Below are 23611 nucleotides of genomic sequence, written 5' to 3' on the forward strand. Positions count from 1 at the left end.
TTGGGACAAATTGCCTGCCATAATTCCAGGATGAGCACTTCAAACGTTAAAAACATGGACATCAATCCTCCGAAGCTGTAGCCTAGTTATTTCAGATTTAATTCATTTTGTCAGTGTTTGTTTTACGTTGCATTTTTTAACGGCTGTGGTAGGTTGTGTAACGTCGTCAGCTTTTTTAATTACAGCGTGGAAGACACCTAGATGGACATCGACAGGAGGAGAGACAGACGGAAGCGAGATGACTGTCCTGAAGGTTAGGCTTGGAATGTGTTTTTGGCTGATATACCATAATGCACAAGAAGATATAGTTTCATGAATTTATCTTTAAAACTGCTGGTTTAGAATGCACTGTTTCCCAGCACTTTGGAATGATGTGGTCCATTCATACCATAGTAGATATTTTCAACAGGGCTAACCCTTCATACATGCATTTTAACATTCACTATTTGTAAAAACCCAGGTGGAAAATATCATAAACAGAGCGTGGCAAATGGAACAAAATCTTTGCAGTTTGCATAATGCCTTTATACATTGTTTATCCCAGCTTTCTGGATTCACTCATCAATGGGGAGGTAGACAGTGTAAAGGAAGGAACAGATTATAGTACCGGTAAGTTTTTTAACCCGTTTTCTTTAATGAAATGGGAAATAAAAGCACGTTAGATGTTCTTCATAATTTATAAACGTTAAAAAAATGTCTGTCAAATACTTTGGAATCTAGAATGTTTGTCAACTCTGCAAATTTATTTTGATTTAATATGTATTTTTTTCTGTTGACTACAGGTTGGGAAGATCATCTGATGCCTGAAGATGAGTGAAGTTTCTTTCAACTTGGAAGAATGAACATCAGTAAAGCAGTATAAAGAGAATGAAGACCTCGCTTGTGTAAAAATTTGTCCTTAAACTCCCTCCCGCCTCCCCGTCCGCTAAAAATTTGTCCTTAAACTCCCTCCCGCCTCCCCGTCCGCTAAAAATTTGTCCTTAAACCTCCCTCCCGCCTCCCCGTCCGCTAAAAATTTGTCCTTAAACCTCCCTCCCGCCTCCCCGTCCGCTAAAAATTTGTCCTTAAACCTCCCTCCCGCCTCCCCGTCCGCTAAAAAATTTGTCCTTAAACCTCCCTCCCGCCTCCCCGTCCGCTAAAAGTTTGTCCTTAACCTCCCTCCCGCCTCCCCGCCCCCTAAAAATTTGTCCTTAAACCTCCCTCCCGCCTCCCCGTCCGCTAAAAATTTGTCCTTAACCCTCCCTCCCGCCTCCCCGTCCGCTAAAAATTTGTCCTTAAACCTCCCTCCCGCCCTCCCCGTCCGCTAAAAATTTGTCCTTAAACCTCCCTCCCGCCTCCCCGTCCGCTAAAATTTTGTCCTTAAACCTCCCTCCCGCCTCCCCGTCCGCTAAAAATTTGTCCTTAAACCTCCCTCCCGCCTCCCCGTCCGCTAAAAATTTGTCCTTAAAACTCCCTCCCGCCTCCCCGTCCGCTAAAAATTTGTCCTTAAACCTCCCTCCCGCCTCCCCGTCCGCTAAAAATTTGTCCTTAAACCTCCCTCCCGCCTCCCCGTCCGCTAAAAATTTGTCCTTAAACTCCCTCCCCGCCTCCCCGTCCGCTAAAAATTTGTCCTTAAACTCCCTCCCGCCTCCCCGTCCGCTAAAAATTTGTCCTTAAACTCCCTCCCCCCTCCCCCTCCGCTAAAAAATTTGTCCTTAAACTCCCTCCCGCCTCCCCGTCCGCTAAAAATTTGTCCTTAAACTCCCTCCCGCCTCCCCGTCCGCTAAAAATTTGTCCTTAAACTCCCTCCCGCCTCCCCGTCCGCTAAAAATTTGTCCTTAAACTCCCTCCCCGCCTCCCCGTCCGCTAAAAATTTGTCCTTAAACTCCCTCCCGCCTCCCCGTCCGCTAAAAATTTGTCCTTAAACTCCCTCCCGCCTCCCCGTCCGCTAAAAATTTGTCCTTAAACTCCCTCCCGCCTCCCCGTCCGCTAAAAATTTGTCCTTAAACTCCCTCCCGCCTCCCCGTCCGCTAAAAATTTGTCCTTAAACTCCCTCCCGCCTCCCCGTCCGCTAAAAATTTGTCCTTAAACTCCCTCCCGCCTCCCCGTCCCGCTAAAAATTTGTCCCTTAAACTCCCTCCCGCCTCCCCGTCCGCTAAAAATTTGTCCTTAAACTCCCTCCCGCCTCCCCGTCCGCTAAAAATTTGTCCTTAAACTCCCTCCCGCCTCCCCGTCCGCTAAAAATTTGTCCTTAAACTCCCTCCCGCCTCCCCCGCCCGCTAAAAATTTGTCCTTAACCTCCCTCCCGCCTCCCCGTCCGCTAAAAATTTGTCCTTAAACTCCCTCCCGCCTCCCCGTCCGCTAAAAATTTGTCCTTAAACTCCCTCCCGCCTCCCCCGTCCGCTAAAAATTTGTCCTTAAACTCCCTCCCGCCTCCCCGTCCGCTAAAAATTTGTCCTTAAACTCCCTCCCGCCTCCCCGTCCGCTAAAAATTTGTCCTTAAACTCCCTCCCCGCCTCCCCGTCCGCTTAAAAATTTGTCCTTAAACTCCCTCCCGCCTCCCCGTCCGCTAAAAATTTGTCCTTAAACTCCCTCCCGCCTCCCCGTCCGCTAAAAATTTGTCCTTAAACTCCCTCCCGCCTCCCCGTCCGCTAAAAATTTGTCCTTAAACTCCCTCCCGCCTCCCCGTCCGCTAAAAATTTGTCCTTAAACTCCCTCCCGCCTCCCCGTCCGCTAAAAATTTGTCCTTAAACTCCCTCCCGCCTCCCCGTCCGCTAAAAATTTGTCCTTAAACTCCCTCCCGCCTCCCCGTCCGCTAAAAATTTGTCCTTAAACTCCCTCCCGCCTCCCCGTCCGCTAAAAATTTGTCCTTAAACTCCCTCCCGCCTCCCCGTCCGCTAAAAATTTGTCCTTAAACTCCCTCCCGCCTCCCCGTCCGCTAAAAATTTGTCCTTAAACTCCCTCCCGCCTCCCCGTCCGCTAAAAATTTGTCCTTAAACTCCCTCCCGCCTCCCCGTCCGCTAAAAATTTGTCCTTAAACTCCCTCCCGCCTCCCCGTCCGCTAAAAATTTGTCCTTTGTCCTTTGTCCTTTGTCCTTTGTCCTTTGTCCTTTGTCCTTTGTCCTTTGTCCTTTGTCCTTTGTCCTTTGTCCTTTGTCCTTTGTCCTTTGTCCTTTGTCCTTTGTCCTTTGTCCTTTGTCCTTTGTCCTTTGTCCTTTGTCCTTTGTCCTTTGTCCTTTGTCCTTTGTCCTTTGTCCTTTGTCCTTTGTCCTTTGTCCTTTGTCCTTTGTCCTTTGTCCTTTGTCCTTTGTCCTTTGTCCTTTGTCCTTTGTCCTTTGTCCTTTGTCCTTTGTCCTTTGTCCTTTGTCCTTTGTCCTTTGTCCTTTGTCCTTTGTCCTTTGTCCTTTGTCCTTTGTCCTTTGTCCTTTGTCCTTTGTCCTTTGTCCTTTGTCCTTTGTCCTTTGTCCTTTGTCCTTTGTCCTTTGTCCTTTGTCCTTTGTCCTTTGTCCTTTGTCCTTTGTCCTTTGTCCTTTGTCCTTTGTCCTTTGTCCTTTGTCCTTTGTCCTTTGTCCTTTGTCCTTTGTCCTTTGTCCTTTGTCCTTTGTCCTTTGTCCTTTGTCCTTTGTCCTTTGTCCTTTGTCCTTTGTCCTTTGTCCTTTGTCCTTTGTCCTTTGTCCTTTGTCCTTTGTCCTTTGTCCTTTGTCCTTTGTCCTTTGTCCTTTGTCCTTTGTCCTTTGTCCTTTGTCCTTTGTCCTTTGTCCTCTGTCCTCTGTCCTCTGTCCTCTGTCCTCTGTCCTCTGTCCTCTGTCCTCTGTCCTCTGTCCTCTGTCCTCTGTCCTCTGTCCTCTGTCCTCTGTCCTCTGTCCTCTGTCCTCTGTCCTCTGTCCTCTGTCCTCTGTCCTCTGTCCTCTGTCCTCTGTCCTTTGTCCTTTGTCCTTTGTCCTTTGTCCTTTGTCCTTTGTCCTTTGTCCTTTGTCCTTTGTCCTTTGTCCTTTGTCCTTTGTCCTTTGTCCTTTGTCCTTTGTCCTTTGTCCTTTGTCCTTTGTCCTTTGTCCTTTGTCCTTTGTCCTTTTTGGTAACCTACCTTTTATTTCCAAGTTGTGAATAAATGCCACACAAAATAATCACATCTGCTCATTTATTATTCCTCTTGCAATTGTCAACTTAAATAAAGTTTCTACAATTGTAATATGTATTGTTTAGCTTCTATTAATTTGTTAATAAATGCCACACAGAATAATCAGATCTTCTCATTTATTATTCCTCTTGCCTTTATCAACTTAAATAAAGTTTCTAGACTTGTAACAAATTGTAATATGTATTATTTAGCTTCTATTAATTTGTTAATAAATGCCACAGAAATTAAATTATCAAATCTGCTCGTTTATTATTCCTCTTCCAATTATCATCAACTTAAAATAAAGTTTTTATAACATGGGAGTTTTTAATGCAAGGTTGCCAACTATTCTTTTTACACGGGGGTTTAAAAAAATTTTAGAAGCAATTATTCTTGCACTCTTAAAACATGGGGTTAGGAACAATCTCCGCCATTTTATCTACTACCTTTTAAAATGAGGTTAGAAAAGTTGCAAACAGGTCACTTTTTTAGAACATGGGGGTTAGAACAAATTTAATGTCAATTTTTAAATGCGAAGTTGCAAACAATTCACTTTTTTAACCAAACATTGGGTTTAGAACAATTTTAGAAGCAATTATTCATGCAGTTTTACTCTTAAAACATGGGGTTAGGAACAATTTCCGCCATTTTATCTACTACTTTTTAAATCGAGAGGTTAGAAAACTTGCAAACAGGTCATTTTTTTACAACATGGGGTTTAGAACAAATTTAATGTCAATTTTTAAATGCGAAGTTGCAAACAATTCACTTTTTTAACCAAACATTGGGTTTAGAACAATTTTAGAAGCAATTATTCATGCAGTTTTACTCTTAAAACATGGGGTTAGGAACAATTTCCGCCATTTTATGTACTACTTTTTAAATCGAGAGGTTAGAAATCTTGCAAACAGGTCATTTTTTTACAACATGGGGTTTAGAACAAATTTAATGTCAATTTTTAAATGCGAAGTTGCAAACAATTCACTTTTTTAACCAAACATTGGGTTTAGAACAATTTTAGAAGCAATTATTCATGCAGTTTTACTCTTAAAACATGGGGTCAGGAACAATTTCCGCCATTTTATGTACTACTTTTTAAATCGAGAGGTTAGAAAACTTGCAAACACGTCATTTTTTTACAACATGGGGTTTAGAACAAATTTAATGTCAATTTTTAAATGCGAAGTTGCAAACAATTCACTTTTTTAATCAAACATTGGGGTTAGAACAATTTTAGCAAATATACTTGTAATTTTACTTTTTTAAAACATAGTTATTCACATTTTTAACAATATGGGGGTTAGAACAATTTTAGAAGCAATTATTCATGAAGTTTTACTCTTAAAACATGGGGTTAGGAACAATTTCCGCCATTTTATCTACTACTTTTTAAATCGAGAGGTTAGAAAAGTTGCAAACAGGTCACTTTTTTAGAACATGGGGTTTAGAACAAATTTAATGTCAATTTTTAAATGCGAAGTTGCAAACAATTCACTCTTTTAATCAAACATTGGGGTTAGAACAATTTTAGCAAATATACTTGTAATTTTACTTTAAAACAAAGTTATTCACATTTTTAACAACATGGGGGTTAGAACAATTTTAGAAGCAATTATTCTTGCAGTTTTACTCTTAAAACATGGGGTTACGAACAATTTCCGCCATTTTATCTACTACCTTTTAAAGCGAGAGGTTAGAACAATTTTAAATGAAAAGTTGCAAACAAGTCACTTTTTTTAGAACATGGGGGGTTAGAGAACAAATTTAATGTCAATTTTTAAATGCGAAGTTGCAAACAATTCACTTTTTAAAATAAACACTGGGGTTAGAACAATTTTAGCAAATATACTTGTAATTTTACTTTTTTAAAACATAGTTATTCACATTTTTAACATGGGGGTTAGAACAATTTTAGAAGCAATTATTCATGCAGTTTTACTCTTAAAACATGGGGTCAGGAACAATTTCCGCCATTTTATCTACTACTTTTTAAATCGAGAGGTTAGAAAACTTGCAAACAGGTCATTTTTTTACAACATGGGGTTTAGAACAAATTTAATGTCAATTTTTAAATGCGAAGTTGCAAACAATTCACTTTTTTAATCAAACATTGGGGTTAGAACAATTTTAGCAAATATACTTGTAATTTTACTTTTTTAAAACATAGTTATTCAATTTTTTAACAATATGGGGGTTAGAACAATTTTAGAAGCAATTATTCATGAAGTTTTACTCTTAAAACATGGGGTTAGGAACAATTTCCGCCATTTTATCTACTACTTTTTAAATCGAGAGGTTAGAAAAGTTGCAAACAGGTCACTTTTTTAGAACATGGGGTTTAGAACAAATTTAATGTCAATTTTTAAATGCGAAGTTGCAAACAATTCACTCTTTTAATCAAACATTGGGGTTAGAACAATTTTAGCAAATATACTTGTAATTTTACTTTAAAACAAAGTTATTCACATTTTTAACAACATGGGGGTTAGAACAATTTTAGAAGCAATTATTCTTGCAGTTTTACTCTTAAAACATGGGGTTACGAACAATTTCCGCCATTTTATCTACTACCTTTTAAAGCGAGAGGTTAGAACAATTTTAAATGAAAAGTTGCAAACAAGTCACTTTTTTTAGAACATGGGGGGTTAGAGAACAAATTTAATGTCAATTTTTAAATGCGAAGTTGCAAACAATTCACTTTTTAAAATAAACACTGGGGTTAGAACAATTTTAGCAAATATACTTGTAATTTTACTTTTTTAAAACATAGTTATTCACATTTTTAACATGGGGGTTAGAACAATTTTAGAAGCAAGTCTTGCATTTTTACTTTTTTAAAACATAGTTATTCACATTTTTAACAACATGGGGGTTAGAACAATTTTAGAAGCAATTATTCTTGCAGTTTTACTTTTTTAAAAAAAAAATTATTCACATTTTTAACATGGGGGTTAGAACAATTTTAGAATCAGTTATTCTTGCAATTTTACTCTTTCAAAGCATGAGAGGTTAGAACAATTTTAATGGCAATTTTAAAATGCAAGGTTTCAGACAATTCACTTTTTTTAACATTTGGGTTAGAACAATTTTAGCAACAATTATGCTTTTAATTTTACTCTTTCAAGACGCAAGGGTTAGAACAATTTTAGCCATTTTTAGGAACAATTTTAATAGCATGTTGCATGTCCTCCAAGTAATGCCATTCAATTAGAATCTGTTCATTATGGTTTAATTTCAAGTTTAATTAGGGCAGAGGGATCAACATATTTCTACCTGTTTTGTTTTATTTGAAAATACTGAATTATGAATAAATACCAGAGTAATTGTGAAGTTCTATAGTCAGTTATACTCATTTATTGGGGTTAAAATCACATTAGCAGCAATTATTTTTCCAACTTTAAAACATGTGGTTAGGAACAATTTCGGCCATTTTGTTTTCTACATTTCCAAAATATGGGATAAGACACTACTTTAACGATTATGCTTTACCTTACAACGATCAATGAGTCTCTACTACTCTATTAGTCTGTACTAGTAGCCTTTTCACTGGAGGAGATTGCAGTCTACACTCTTGTTGCAGTGGTGGCCTGGAACATGGAGACGTGGTGACTGTTTCTATAGCAAAAGCAAACAAGACACACAGAAAAGACAATGAGAATTCTTTACTTCATACAAAATGATGTCTTGAAAATGCCCAAATAGCATCTCAAGAAAATAAAAAGCAATTCACACAAGAAGCAACAAATTATTGTCAATGATGCTAGTGAAACAGCAAAGTGTTTAATACACCGTATGACTTTATTAGTGGAAATGCAGGCAAATTTGTTCCCTTCTGTAAATCTAATTGCATCGAAGCGCGAGTTTTATCTCAGTGGATCAGTCTTCTACCTTTTTCAGTTTATGCCACGTGGGAAATGCTCAAGATCAAAATTGGTTTTACTCTTCATCAATAAATGGGTTAATTAGCCTAACAAGATGGTTTCTCGTCTGAAAAATTCTGAGTGTTTTCTAAGTAAAGACTTAGATTTTCCCTAGTCCATTTAACTGTTCCTGACGCGTGTTTGCTTTCTTACAGTTTATGAGTCACTGCCCTGAATAATTAATGGCGTCCGCCTGTGGAACTCTTCGGAAGAAAAGAATTTAACAAGGTGTTTCACAGAACGGATCTTGGATTGCAAAAACGAATGAATCTGTTCGGAATTCTAGTCATTCAAAGGCAACAATAAATTTGTCTCACAGCAAAAAGTGCGAAAAATGCCGTTTCTTTTTAGGGATTTTTCTTCCAATCAGATTTTCACTGTTTCGTTAACCGGAGATCCGGGGCGTAACCTAACATTGCATGACGAAATCTTATTTTCCAGTCATATTTTAACCTCGACACGTTTTTCAAGAGCCTTTTTGCCAACTACATTCGATACTAAATTCCAAAACGAAGTATATTGTTTGTCTGTTCAGAATTCTGACTTATTTTCCCATGCTGGTAAGAGGGAACTCTGTTAAGTATCCGATACAATGCACTTCAGGTCCCAGAAAACGGCCAATAGGGCCTCAGCTTGCATACGTAAAATAAGCTCGGTTACGTCAGTTACGGGAATTGACCACAGTCAAATTCATTTTGTGTTAAGGCGCTGAGCGAGTAAAGTTACAGCACTACTCGTGTTCGTGTTCCACAAATTAATTGCGACTTGATAACGCCCGGTCGCATTTTTGCTTTAACTTCGACAAATGGAGTAAACAAGAAAGTAAACGGACCGGGCCTACGTTGAAAATGCGTTTTCACATTTGATACTTACAGTCATGACACCTCTCTCGTTGAAACTGTAGAAAGTGGCACGTTTTGGATGCCCTCGCGGGAGATGTTTCGTGACGCAAGGTCAGAGCAGCAAATGCCGAAATGTTGCAAGCTTCGGGGGCGAGGCAAACGTCGATCTAGAAATGCGCATGTCCGGTTACCACGTGCAGGCAAAGGAATTTCAAAATTTGCATAAATGCCTGCCCTACAAAACACATTCTACTCGTATATCGCATGATGCCTTTGCAAATCACAACTGGACCAAATGCGGCGATGGGACGCAACAAATAATTGGAACAGCGTCAAAGAAAATCGTGCGTAACAAATGCTTTTCATTCATTTTTAAGTTCGTCTAGGGGAACGTTGAGAGAACGTATCAAAGACTGAACGGCGTGAAGTATGCGCTTTCTTTTATTGCCGAAGTGGGGGCTTTAAATCAAACAAGCCTTTTGTTAGTTCTTTTAATTCAATTTGAATTCTCCCCACTAAAGACACTAAAGACACTCTTGATTCGGGGCGAGCTTTTGTTAGTTACATAAGAGACCCCTTGCACCAATACACTGTTTTCAATGGACAAGAAGGGCACAAATTTAAGGACTCTACATTTCAGAGACGGAGGTCGCTACGCAAAAGCTTGCCTCGAATCACGAGGGAGAGCGCAGTATCTTAAGTCTAGGGAATTTGAATTATGTTGATGTGCAATCAGATGACTCACTGTACCAACTTTTAGTCAAATTAAACTCTTAAACGATCTTTCTCGAACTCCTTGGTATTTTTTTAAATGCATCCAATAAAAGAAGCACTTGGCGAAGCCAGCAGTCTCAGATAAACGTTTATATGTGATCTAAATAAATATACAGGGCATTTTGCCTACAGTGGAATTATCCTACCGAAAAAGTGAACACGTTAAACCTCTCTCTTTGCTAATATTACGAAACTAAGTTCTTCAAGATCCTGATTGAGACACGCCAAGAGAAAAAGCAAAAAACTGCGTGAACGTTTTGGAAAAGTAAAAGAACTGATTATTTTGTACACACGAGCGAATAACAATTAAAAAAATAAGACAAAACAAAAAGGAAATAGGCAAATTCAAATAAATCAAATTAAAAATCAACAAACAGCACACACACCTGACAGAGACTACAGTTACAATACCTTTTATTGACATATTCTTCCCGAAATATGTTGATGGTGTGGGTCAAGGGCAGGTCAATGAAATAAAAAAGAACAAGACATAAATAAGACAAGTAAAATAAAAAAAAATAAAATTTTAGCCTTATTATTGACCTACCAAAGGTGAGGGCGGAGGCAAAAGAGGCATTTTATTGATCGAGAGAAAAACATTGGGGGCCGTTTAATTTTCCTTCCTTCTAATAGTATATTCTAGAAAGGCCATTAAACATTGCGTGACAAAAGATTAAAATTTTATGGGCCCACCCCTCCCCCACAAAAAAATGTAACTGTCCCCCTTTCAAAAAAGGTGTGCCCCAAATCTGCCCAAACCCAAGGTTTACGTTTCCAGCTCCTTGTGCATACATTCCGAAGATGTACACAAAATATACATGAAGCTAAATGTTAACAGAATGTGCACTTGGTGCTGGTAAATAAACCCCTTCACCATTTTTGGAGCAAAATAATACTGTGTAATCAAAATAAAGGTTTCACAACCTTTAGTTAGTTACATGTACTTCTAATTAAACTGTATGCTGCTTAAAATAAAAGCTAAACAAAGGATAAGGAGAGACCCGTCACCAGTTAGTTTAAAAGATTATTAGAGAGATTGTATGTAAAAGTAAATGAAATTCAGTACTACAACGCATTAGTACATCAAAAGTATGATGCCAAACACTGTATGGTTGCATCTGAAAGAATACCGCTAGTTTAGAAGTTTCCGGTTGATGCCTGACTTGCATACATGTATCTGCCATTATGGATGATTAAGCAATGTTGTTTTACAGATTAATACGTAAAACCATCCTTTTCTCTAATAGGGCTGATGGTTCTCTGAGCTTTCTACACGTTCTGGCACTGGATTTGTGAATAAAATAAACAAGCTTTCTTGGGAATTGACTACTTATTCAGAAAAAAAGGATAATGATTCACCTCTTCATTCAGCAACACCTTCAACACCTCTATGTTCCCTATTTACAATAAATTTCACAGCAGTGGTGCATTTCTTGGACTGCTTGTCACACCACTGCTGGGTTGTTGCACATGACCTTGATTTTTATTTAGAATACGGAATAACAACACAACAACATCATGATGTTTGTATACATAAATAAAGGGAAATAATCACTGGGTATGAGACCAGATGACCAAGGAGGCCATTCCACGGCATCATTGAGGGAAAATCACTCTGCCTTCTTCGGACTGCGATAAGACAATGACCTGCGGCACTGTCCTGTGACCAGCACAGACGTCTCAAGACATCATGGCCCAGTTGTGCAAGTTGCTTGCGCTTAAGCGCGCATAAGGGCAGATTTTATGTGCTTTTAATGGTGACACACTTAACCCCCCACACTGGAAACAGGTGTTTACGTTTTGTGATGACAGGCTAATAAATTTTATTTATCTGTGATTATAGAGATCAATTGAGAGCTCATAAACTAAGCTTTCCTATGCAACCGTACTTGAAATGTTCAGCTTCAGAAGTTCAGCGTACCAATCCATTACCAATCAATTACCAATCCATTTTGTATTGCTATTTTTTCATTTTTGATACACCTTAAAGATATAATTTTAGACATCATAAATAAAACTGACCAACGCACAAATTTCTAATTAAGAAAAGTTTATGACAAAGAACCAGCTTCTTATTTCCTTTGTGAATATGCCACACTCAAATATCGTGCACAAATAAGCATTGGGAAAATGTGGAAGCCTTAAAGGGCTCTACGGCACAAGCACAGGAAACACACACCTGCAAAGGTTGGTGCATGGTGTTTGATGCAAGGGATGCCTGCAATTTCATCAAAGGCTTTTATAGCTACAATATGCAGCATGTTGGTAAACGTTCCTGGTTTTGCCACATTTTCACCACTATCACTGATACTGCAATATTTTCAGCAATTTTCCAACCCATACTCTTGCTTTTTTATGCATGAACATTTGTGCAAGAAACCAATGATGATGAAACATTCGACTGCTAGAGGTTGATCTCAATTTGGTGAGAGATTCCTTGACTCTGACTCACAAGTAGCCATACTGGCAGCACATCTTCCCTGCCGCTTAGAGGTAACTTTGTTGCCGTCAAAGATTTATACAGCTCCAAACTGGTACTTTATAACATAAACAATTTCTCATGTGAATGGAGTAGAACAATTCATCCGTTAGACATCAGATTTTTAAGTGTGAGGTATCCAGTTTGATCCCGGGAATTGCTGTGAATGTGTTGTTCCTTTTTTTCTGAATTTGGCTCAAGAAAATTTTTTCCAAAGGGAAAGAAAGTCAGAAATTTCACTGCACACAATAATTCATCATTTTGTTTCCATTCATGGGTCCAGACGATAATTGTTATAAGGGAAAGGAAGGCTCCAACTTCATAAGTCAGGTTTCAACCCCCCCCCCAGAAAAATGGAAACACAATGCTAATGTGTGTACAGAACAAGATGGCAGCAAGGCTATGACTGATGGGCAGCATATTGTATCCTATTCTGCACAAAGGCAAGAGCAAGATAGATGTCAATACACAATATCCTCAGGATAATGGCATGCTTTACCCGGTGACACTTGCGTGGGTTATGCACTGATGATGGAGTTAGGAAGGAGGTTTCAATCTGTGCAGAAAACATGCTGGACCTGTGCAATTTGGAGACAAGGGTGCACTTTCAAGAGACATAACATCCAAGCAGTTTGAAGCTATTTCACCACATAGGACCCGTGTTTTCAGTGCTTGTGAGAAAGGACCTCTCATCGTTTTTTAAAAGAGATGAAGGAAGGTAGAATGTGAACAAAATTGCAAGACTCAAGCGACGGCGAGCACCCCATATCAGCACCCTCCACATCGGAAGCACCGTCACACTGATTAGGCTGCTGGGTTGCATTCCCAGGGCAGGCTTCTGGAAACCTGACAATTCCCAAAGATTACTGTTGTATCAACCTAGAAAAACACAAGTGAAAAGAAGCAAATGTCAGCTGCTAGGAAGGTAATTAAACAAGGCCACTGCCGTGGCTATTTAATGTAGTGTGTCAATGGCAAGAATGAAAGCCATAGCCACTGAAGCAAAGCCGAGGAAAACTACAAAATTCAATGGATCACCAAGAGAGACTAGTTTCTAACACTTCTCCCACAGATTCTCTTTGATGTAATTGATAACTGATTTATTTGATCAATACACAAATAAAAACGGTATCTATTTGAAAAAACAATCAGTTGAAAATCTACCAACACTTTTCCAAACTACCTCTTCACAAAATAGTTGAACCAAACTCTTGTTGTGCAAGGTCTTTGCAATACACTTAATAAGCAGTGTGCACCTCGGTATGCATTTGCACACAATGCCACTGGCAATGAGTACAGTTCTTTGGTAACTGTGGGTATAGTACCTCAGTTGAAACAGGTAGAGTTCTTTTGGACGGGAAATGCTAGATAGCAATAAAGTGAAAGCCATGTGACTGGTTCTTGGCCAATCAAGATAGAGAATCTGTGGAGGGTTTTTGTCCAACCTTCTGATCGTGTCCACCGTAACAAGCATCACCACTTTTTCTCTGCTCAAGTTAGTTCAATATCTGTGCTGTGTTTGCCCAAACCACTTCAGATCAAGGATGACACGTATTCGGTTCAACCTAAAGGAAAAAGGTAAAGCATATGTATCAATGACACTACTCTGTTCAACTTACAGCTGAACTAGTTTTCAATGTCAGAAAATTCCTTGGCCCTTTAAAAAAGTCCATGATCATTAGTTGTCAGCAAGTAAACTTGATACATGGAACTGAGCCAAAAAGAACATGAGAGGCTTACATTATCTCACAAACTTTGGGAAATGGAAACGTTTTTAGGGTGAGCAAAAAATTCAAATTCTCTGAATACTAAATATTTTCTTTGGTACTGAAATAGTTTCAACAGGAGTTTACATTCAGTCACATTGATATTTTGTAAATTTACAATGCAAGGTACTTTGAAAAGGCTAACTTAAAAATAGACTGACTGAAAATTCTAAAGTACAGTCTAAAATTTTTTCAATAAATAAACAATGAAACTCACAATAAGAACAACAGATCTTCATACCAGGAGTAACAGTCAGAGGTGGAGTCTTGACAACATCCTTGACAACTACGCGTGCATCCAGAACCAGCCTAATCTCCTAAAATCAAAAAAGTGAACAAAAAAATGTAGTATTCGGGAAAAAGGATTAGTTTCCAATAATAATAAAAATTTCAGTATTCTAATAATCTTTTGACATCCAACCACTTCCCCTGCAGAAAGTCAGCACAATATGGAGCACCACTGCTGAGTCCAAGGACTTGTCTTTGGTGTTCTGTGACGTGCATAATTATGTGGACACTGTGCTTTGATTGTTACTGGATTAAATATTCAAAAAAGCCTCTCTGAGTGTGCCAAATGCAGGCTCTTTACTACTGTATAAATCACGGGTAATACGTGTGATTTTTCGGATGTATTGTTGGGTGCTTGATTATGAGTGAAAAGTGGAATTAACCAATCTGCAATGTAGGCTCCATAAAGTAAAAGCAAATCACCTTGTTCCCAAAACCTCTCACAAACCCAAGCATTAAATTTGATATGATTCGCTCGGACTTGAAGCTTTATCCTTACCATACCCATGAAACTGATGATCAGTTCTTTCAAGGAGCTGCCCTGGAAGAGACAGTGCAATCACTTGTCCATGAAGTCCAAGGCACACTGTGAAAGGTACAGTTGTGGGTGAGTTTCTGTCCAAACAAACAAAGTCCAATAAGCTTCTTGTCATGGATTGCATCTCACGGACCAAATAAAAGCACAGGTGCAATGAACCTGAATAATCTTCCAACTACTTTTTACAGCCCGTGACAACTAAACTTTCAACCGTGTTCAAGTTTTTTTGTTGTTGTAAATTTTGTGAGAAGCTGTTGCAAAGTTCATAGTCAAAAAACAAATTTTGACTTTTGAAAAAGATAAGATTTAGCGGCCTACGTGTACTTTCGATATAAATTTATATGTACAGCTGAAGTCGTTGTTGACTTAAGAGTTCTTAGAATAATACAGATCAACGTCACAAGAATGAACACAATATAACAATATAACAGCATTCATGCAAAATTCCCTGAGGCGATTACCAGTTGCCCACAAATCCATTCCCCGCCCGGCCCACGCAAATGGGGGCAACCTGCCTCGCAATCTTTTCTGAATTAGGATTTGGAACAAACATTTCCAATGCAAAAACTCAAGTTAAAAGGAAGTAACACTGAAATAAGTGGATTCTCTTCAAGGTATGATCATCTTTCATATCTCACCTTTAGGGTAGTTTTCAGTTGAAGTCAAATCCCCAAAATGAAAAAAGGTTGGCAAGTTTTCCTTCAGTCATTTCTCAAAAATGCCAGATGGTCATGCTAGTATCCTTTTCTAACATGAAGCTTTAATAGATGTGTTGAGAACTATCAATTGAAAGCAAACAAGAACCATGTAATGAAGATTTCTGTAAGTTAAGTGGCAAAAATTAATCTACTGGCATACATGTACATACTTTCCACTTTGATTTTTTTACAAGGTAAAAAACTTTACCTTTGTAGTAATATCCAGCAAGAGTTTCCACATCAGCGTTGCCGGTACTGCCTCCACGTACTCGATGGCTGGTCTACACAGCCATCCATTCACGCATTACACATGTGCCCATAAACGATGCAGACCGTGCTGACAGTAGTTACTCTGAAAGTAAAAATGTCCTTAACTTTCAAGTTATTATTATTCGTCCTCGACATGTTTCTTTTATGTAAAGCAAAGTTTCCATGTTCAGTAAATGTACACAGAAAATTCAGGTGCCAAGGAGTATATGTTCAGTATAACCGACAGTTATAGCAGTGTTCATTATACATGTACTGTACCAACACTGAACTGCATGATACAGTACTTCTTCCTGCAACCTTGTGTTCTTCAACATTCTGACACAAAACCAAGAAGCAATATTTGCTACCAAAAGAGGCCAACAACAGTGGCTAAATTCAAGTTCAACATACAATGTACCTCCACACACTTCTAAGACTTTTTGCGCAGGCGCAGATAAAACAACAGCCAGAGTCGATGAGACGGGCAAGCGCTGTGGCTTAACCCATCAGATGTGTCTACATGTACAGATAGCCAGATCATATTTTTACATGTCCTCTCACATGGAGAGACTCAAGACAGTCTGTGTACTTGCACATCCAATCATTTACAGGACAATCTGTAATGCCATTATCCAAGACTTCAGGACATTCAAGTAGAAGACGTAGCCATTGACATCTTTACCTGATGCAGCCGTTAGGGCAGATGCAGGAGAAACTCAGGTTCTTATCCATGAGGCATGTTCCAGCATTCTATCAGGGTTGTGCTACTCATAAACACGCTGTGGTAAAGGAACACAAGACAATGTGTATTTGAAGAGACTCAAGGACTCAAGCTCACATTAAATAAAATGTATGAAGAATCAGTCTGAAAAGATAATCTAGTTCATGCCTGAAACAACGGGAGTGTGGAACTGGCTTAGACTATATGTATACACATATGATCCCTCATATTTCTGTTGTAAACCTCCAATAAATATTCATTCGGTCTGAGATCTTTCAAGATGCTGAAAGTGTTGGCATTTTCAAAATATGTGTACATTCAACCTAATAAACCCCAACTCTCATCAACCCATCCCTACCAAACCCCCCACAACCGACTGTCACCAACCCAGCCCACAAATCCTTGACTAGGCTCAGGTGTAAGTTCATTGGTTGCCATACTATAAGTACATGTAGTTGCATACATGCACATGGTGAGAAAAAACTGCAATGGTAGCATTTTTAAGAGTTAATGGGAAGATCATACAAGAAGTCAAAGCTTGTACTGGGTCTACCCACAGCAAAAAGAGGAAGTTTGTTTTATCCAAATCATGATTAAGTGAATAGGAATATTTATACTGAGAAGAGGTTAAAATACAAAATGAATGAATTTGTAATCTGTCAAAATCAATAAATTACAGTAATTTTTAAAAGTGTTGTCGACAACTTAGCTTGACAGTTACATCCACGTAATTACCAGTAAGTTCAACTACATACATGTAAACCAGTAAGTTTTATTATTCCTTTTGCAAGTTATACTTGACTCCAATGGACAGAATGATCAACTTTAGTTCTATGGTATGATAGGGGTCCCTGGTATCTACAATCCTGGACAGACTTGATGGGACACTTGGTAATAGCCATATGCTCTCCAGCCCCCTCCCCAACTCCCCCCCCCGGTCAACGTTGTCCAGCTGGAGTGCAGACCGTGCGCACAGACCCAACATTGAACAGGGGGTCTGGAGGCCTGACGAGATTTGTCCAGGATTGTAGCAGTAGATGATATGGCAAACTTGTAACTTGGTTGAGATGAAACTTGTTTGATGACCTAGTCCAGTGCTTCCACAGTCAAAATGAAAATTTCCGTATCCCCAAAGCCAAATGTCCTTATTTTCCTCCCGATTTCCTTATTTTTTAGTTAACCACCAAAAAGCCTAATATACTACCAAAACTACTGTGTTTGTTTGCTAGATGATAAGCAGAGGTCAGTACAATGCTCAAACTCACGGTCTTGAACAAAAAAATCAGGCTGTGTGCATCATGTGTGGTGATATAACTTGTGCGCACGCGCATAAAATTTTATTCTACTAGTCTTGTTTCCAGTCATCCTGAATCTGACAGAATATTACTGTAGAGTTTGAAATGTAGATTTTGCTGCTAATTTTGAGAATATTTGTAGAATTTGCTCAGAATTTAATAATTTCCTTAGAATTACTTTAGATTTGGGGCATTTTCTCAAAATTTCCTTAGATTTTTTCATTTCCTTCAAATTTCCTTCGAAAGCAAAAATTTCCTACAAATAAGGAAATTTCCTTGAAAGTGGAAGAGCTGACCTAGTGTCAAGATTATTGAAATCATTATTCCTTACGATAGCAGCTTTTACATTCGGAGGCAGACAGTTTTTTCAAAATTATACATTAGAGCACACAAATACTATTTATAAAGATAATTCTTTGATCGCATAAACGATAAAAGGCATTACTCTCTGAAAACGCGTGAAGAACAAAGTAAATTAATTATAACGAGAATTATAATAATCAAATAAAGTATGCCCAAGTGAAAAATAACAATGTGCTATGTCTGTCGCATGCTCAGGGGAAGGGGCAAATATAAAAATGCTTCAAATCATGTGCAACCACGTGTAACTGAACTACATGTATTTGCTGTGCACATTGCATGCCTCCTGCTGTCAGCTAATCTTGTAGAATGACAAAATCTTACAATAAGTACACCGGTTGTCATGGTTCCCGTGCCAACTACTTGCATGGGCTGTATTTTCCATTTTCATGATCAGCCTACAAGTGCTTGACTTGTGCATAGTTCATCGCTTTGTTTTAGAGGTACGCGACTTCTTTTTCTTAGTCTGTACCGTATACACGTAGGTACCAGGTAGTTCTTAGCAAAAACCAAAACAAATACAAATTCGGCAAATGGGCTTGACTGTTTATCTATCCGCCAGTTCCAATTATTCAGTTCTCTCCAGCGAGGCTTGTCCAAAGTACCAACCCGGCTGTTTGGCTTTATCCAACATTTGTCATAATCATACCCTTTAATCAAAAGTGGTTCTTTGAATGAATGTATCAATAATGAGGATTGCTAAATACTTATTGCATGCGTTACAGCCGTCAGATTGCCACGTCTCATAGTATCATTCATGCTATGGATGAGGCCTTAGGCCTAAACATCTACTTCTGGACTGCCTCCTCACACTTCTCCAAACAAAGAGCATCTTGGTTTTCATTTGCCACATTAGTTTCACCGCGCCTAGCCTGGCTATCTTATTTCATTTGCACTGTTGGGTATCAATAGCATGTTTGGAGTTTCATGACAGCGGGTTTTGGGCATCTGCAGCCTTTATATCACATTATTTGGATTCTCTTCTTTTTTTTGGATGAATTCAACGGAGCATCACAGCATTTTTATGAGCACTTTAAGGTTTGTGTGCAGCTCGCAATAGGCTCTCGGAGGTGATGTCCGAATTAAACCCTTGTCATACCAGAATTCCGCGTCTGAGTTTACGCGACAGTAGCAAATCTATGGTGCCATGGGATTAGTCAGTCATCCTCAAGCAATATGGAAAAAACCTGATATAAAAAAAAAATACAAACACAAAAAAAGGAAACTTGTTGATTTCACTCAATGCTGTCTGTCATGCCATCACTCAAGGAAGAACGTTTCACGTGAATGTGTGAGGTTAATGAAACAGGCTTTGGCGTGCACGCAACGAGGAACGAGATGTTCTTAGCCAAAGCTCACCTGTATGCACAATAATATCGTCATAACTTCAAACTCACTTGTTCAAAAAGTTACTTGTAGAGAGATTTAAGGTCCATTTTCCCTTTGGGTTTATTATGATCTTAGTTTTATACAAATTGGAAGTGCTTCACTCATCTATTTTCAAATAATCTCAGGTGCGCCGTAAATTTTTGCTGGATAGCCGAAAATTGTCAATTCTAATGGCTTCTTATAGTTATGAACGGTAGTCCTGAATTTAAGAACTCTTTCAGTTATAGGAACAGTGGTTCCCATGGATAACAAATTGGTTTCACAAGTTTCCTCTGTTGCAACAATTATTGTTAGTGGGAACTTTTTCTCTCATGTCAGCCTTGGCAAGGTCCATCCTGGAACCCATATTGTCTTGCATGCGGTAAATGGCTTGCTAGCGTGCCAATAATTTGGGGAGTCAGGTTAGTGCGGTAGCTCTTTCCTCGCCTTCCACCTCTGCGACCCGGGTGCGAATCCCACCTAGGTCAGCATGTGGATTGAGTTTTCATTTCCTGACACCTTGGGTTTTCTATGGTATTCATTCTGAGTTTTTCTCCCACTTATCACTTCACCTTCTATAAATGAGCTGTAATGTTTGACATTTAGCAGAATTCAAGGAAAACCCATTACTCTTCAACCACTCACTCAAGATATCAAGCTCATGTTGTATATTACTATTCTCATTGAACAAACAATTTTCCCCCAAGGTCAAGTCATCAACATATTTCCAACATCTATTATGACTGGAATCAAGAGCACTATTTATGCAAATCAAAAAAAAATCACCGGACAAGTTTAGTACCTTGGGGAACACCCCCAGACAAGGCCTGCCAGTCTGAAAAGGATTGTTTATATCTGACCCTCTGTTGACGTTCTGTAAGAAACTCAGCAGTCCATTTGACAACCGATGGGGAAACCCCAAGCTCAATAAGTTTATGGCTAGCATGTACATGTAGTCTATTGTATCAAATGCTTTGCTGAAGTCAGTTAATACTAATGTGCCAATGTTACCTGCTCTATTTGCACCAGAGATTAAATGATGATATATATTGATAATACAGCGAGTGCTGGACATACCTTTTTGATTGCCAAATTGTCTAAATTAATTGAGTGAATAACCCATTTGCTTACGAAGCTTTCAGCGACCTTTGCAAGCAGAGGAGTGAGAGAGATTGGTCTGAATTTCGGCAAGGTTGGTGGTTGAACTTTCGGTATCGGAACAACATTAGCCTGCTTCCATTGGAATGGAACAACACCCTGCTTAAATGACGAATTTAAGATATTAGAAACTGGAATACTAAATTTGTAACCAAATTCTTTAAAGATCTTCGTAGGCAGGTTGTCTGGACCGCCAGTTTTATTCGCTGAAATCTTCCTAAGTTCTTTATAAATCTCCCAAGGATATATTTCAGAAGGGTCTGACATACATGTACTAGGCCAATAGGCAGGTAAATTGTATATTGAGTCTTTCATCGGGTGAATAATAGACGTGCAATAGTCATTAGGCTTCAAGGAAATAATATCTGGTTCCCACATCACACAATTATGGTCACTTTGAGCTACTGGTTGCAAAGTCAACAGGTTTGCGTACTGATTGTCAAAGTCAGTGATAATTAAATCCAAAACAGCATTTATTTTCTCTGGTTGGATCAGTTACAACTTGTTTCATATTGTTTCCATAACAGATTGGATTGACACCAAACAGATTAAAGTCCCCCAAGATGACTAGGCCAATATGTGGCCTACAAATAAGCAATTGATCTATGGTAGCATTGATGTCCTGATACAATAAATTAATATGTGTTGAATCTGGAGCAATTTAAAGTGCAAAGATAGCAATTGCAGGAATGCTTCTCTGTAACTTGGGGTGATGCACTAACAACCACTCTCCTTCAATTTCTGGTGGGACCGTAACATGTTCAATGGGTGATGCTGTAAACTTGTCACTAACACAGACAAGTACCCCACCTCTTGTTCTGTTCTGCAGACTGTCTGCTTGCACCAAAGGCACAGTACCGTCTATTGTGTATTGTTCCAAAACCGTATGAGTAGAGATCCACGAGTCAGTTATCACTGCAATGTCAATTTGATTAGAGTGCAGGATAATTTCGATTTCGTCCAGTTTCTACAATACAGACCGAGCATTCGTTAATAACAAGTGAGGTAGGTTGACCTGGTTGGAATGTAGGCCTATTCCTAGCTGACGTGTACACTCTGTCAAAGAAACCAAGTTCTGTAACTGCATTCGCCGTCTAACATCATGAAGGCGTTGCATTTTTTCCCCGCCCACCATTTCCAATACTTGTTTAATTAGTACGTTGGGCCTGCTGTATATGTGCCAAATGTGGCCAGGATGAAGGCAAGGTGCCCCAATTGTTATAGGTATGCTGCAAAGGTTCTTGGTAGCACCCCATACACCCGGTTCACTTGGTGAATGGTTGGCGTGTGTGCCAAGGATTGGTTGGTTGATAGTGGTTTCCTTCTTTGACATGTCACCCAACTATTCCAGAGATTAAAGCCTTGGATTTACAGACGTAAGGGAAATCTTAAATTACAATACTTGTTTATTCATAACTTATTATGTACATCTAATTAATGTGCAAGAAGCCCACTAACACATCAAAAAACGATCAAATATCTTTCAACAGGTTAATTGTTTAGGACAATGGAGGCTCAATTATATCCGCATGTTTAGCATCGCGGACTATACACTAAATACGAATGTTCCGACTTGCGGCCAGAAATGACCGGTTCCAGGCAAGGTAGTATCACAGCCTGAAACGGAAAGCCAAATTTAAATTCGGTTTGTAGAATTGGTTAGATTAGTACTTAGAAATATTTGCTTAGTGTGAACTCAGGATTGTACCGCAGCCGCGTTGTATAACTACATGTATCTGTCATCATTCAAGTGACCACCCCATTCGGTATCAATTTAATGCCTCATTAGAAAGGCTTTACAGCAATCCCCCCACTTTTTTATCATCTATGGAGACACGGGCACCATCTTGTCGACTGATCACAGTACACTTAGGCCTAGGTGGAAATGTTTTGCTTCAAACAGATTCCTTCGCATTCCCGGTGCAAGTGCGACTTTTCGTGTGGGATAGGAATGCGTCCTCCAAATGCTACACACAATAGTAGTGTGTGGGACACTCTCCCTCGCACATGCTTTGCACTTTTTTCCTGTCATGTGCCGAACGGAAAAGATGTTCAACCAACTAACGATGCCACTCGTTTGGTAGTGGGTTTGGAATCGCACTCCTCGCACCCACATTTTTCCTGTGATTGCTTTCATCATTTGCAGTCATTGGGTGACCGGTGATTCAGTGTGTTCTTCCAAGGGGAAGGGTCCAGGGCTACTCATCGTCTTCCCATTTAAGGTGCACTTTGCGCATGTGGCGAAAATGGCATGGGAGAACAACTCGCAACTTTTAAGTTAAGCTGGCTGATCGTTTATTGTTTGAGTTAACCTTTGTTGGAATTTACAACAATTTTCTCTTTACTGTTAGAGTTTTGCCTACCGCAAGTTCAGCGGTGGCCAGACAACTATTCCTACCACAAGTACAGAGGTGTAAAGGCTAACCCTACCATAAGTACAGCGGTGGATAGGCTAACCTTACCATAAGTATAGCGGTGAATAGGCTAGCCGTAAGTAAAGCGGTACGTGGAGAGGCTAATCCTACCATAAGTACGGCGGTGGATAGGCTAGCCGTAAGTAAAGCGTGGATAGGCTAATCCTACCATAAGTACAGCGGTGGATAGGCTAACCCTACCATAAGTACAGCGGTGGATAGGCTAGCCGTAAGTAAAGCGTGGATAGGCTAATCCTACCATAAGTACAGCTGTGGATAGGCTAACCCTACCATAAGTATAGCGGTGGATAGGCTAGCCGTAAGTAAAGTGTGGATAGGCTAATCCTACCATAAGTACAGCTGTGGGCCCATACAACAAACCAATTAATGTCATTCTCTCAATTAAGGTTACACCATTGTATTTAGTAAAATGCATCGCAAGGGTGGAAATCTAATTATGTCCGTAAGCATGCCATCTCACATGCGTAGTGACGGGGCAAATCGTAAAGTGACATTTTACCCCTGTTCACTTGTGACAAGCGTGTCAAGTGTCAAGGGCAAGCACCCTGACTTTAGCACATGCGCTAAGGCTGCAATGCCTTGGTCAGTATTATTGGCAAGCATGCCACTTTTACTTTATTTACA

The 23611-nt window shown here is 39.4% G+C and overlaps 4 long non-coding RNA genes across 12 annotated transcripts in view; 1 reads left to right on the forward strand and 3 right to left on the reverse strand.

The window, feature by feature from the left end:
* The window catches only part of LOC110990708 (uncharacterized), an 83190-nt gene extending 82210 nt beyond the window's left edge, over positions 1-980 (forward strand). For 7 of the 9 annotated variants that reach the window (XR_015424891.1, XR_015424890.1, XR_015424893.1 and 4 more), the window contains 3 exons: positions 186-253; positions 545-609; positions 783-978. This is a non-coding gene — a long non-coding RNA (uncharacterized LOC110990708). Of the gene's footprint in view, positions 1-185; positions 254-544; positions 610-782 lie in introns of all 9 variants that reach the window. The other 2 variants (XR_015424898.1, XR_015424892.1) reach the window with 2 other exon arrangements.
* Positions 981-7016: 6036 nt separating this feature from the next.
* On the reverse strand, positions 7017-9329 carry LOC110978448 (uncharacterized). The gene is made up of 2 exons (XR_015424877.1): positions 8890-9329; positions 7017-7711 (listed from the first exon to the last, which is right to left on the reverse strand). It is a non-coding gene; the product is annotated as an uncharacterized LOC110978448 (long non-coding RNA).
* A 695-nt stretch (positions 9330-10024) lies between these two features.
* LOC147799611 (uncharacterized) lies at positions 10025-14774 on the reverse strand. Its single transcript, XR_015424929.1, has 4 exons — positions 14670-14774; positions 14095-14194; positions 13557-13676; positions 10025-12990 (listed from the first exon to the last, which is right to left on the reverse strand). It is a non-coding gene; the product is annotated as an uncharacterized LOC147799611 (long non-coding RNA).
* A 573-nt stretch (positions 14775-15347) lies between these two features.
* LOC110990435 (uncharacterized) overlaps positions 15348-23611 on the reverse strand; it is a 55864-nt gene continuing 47600 nt past the window's right edge. Inside the window, exons 5-7 of the long non-coding RNA XR_015424827.1 lie at positions 16333-16429; positions 15610-15753; positions 15348-15482 (exon numbers count right to left, since the gene is read on the reverse strand). This is a non-coding gene — a long non-coding RNA (uncharacterized LOC110990435). The remainder of the gene's footprint in view (positions 15483-15609; positions 15754-16332; positions 16430-23611) is intronic.

This window comes from Acanthaster planci, linkage group LG03 (genome assembly GCF_054643075.1).
Source record: "Acanthaster planci isolate LZ-2023a linkage group LG03, COTS_SCS, whole genome shotgun sequence".
NCBI lineage: Eukaryota > Metazoa > Echinodermata > Asteroidea > Valvatida > Acanthasteridae > Acanthaster > Acanthaster planci.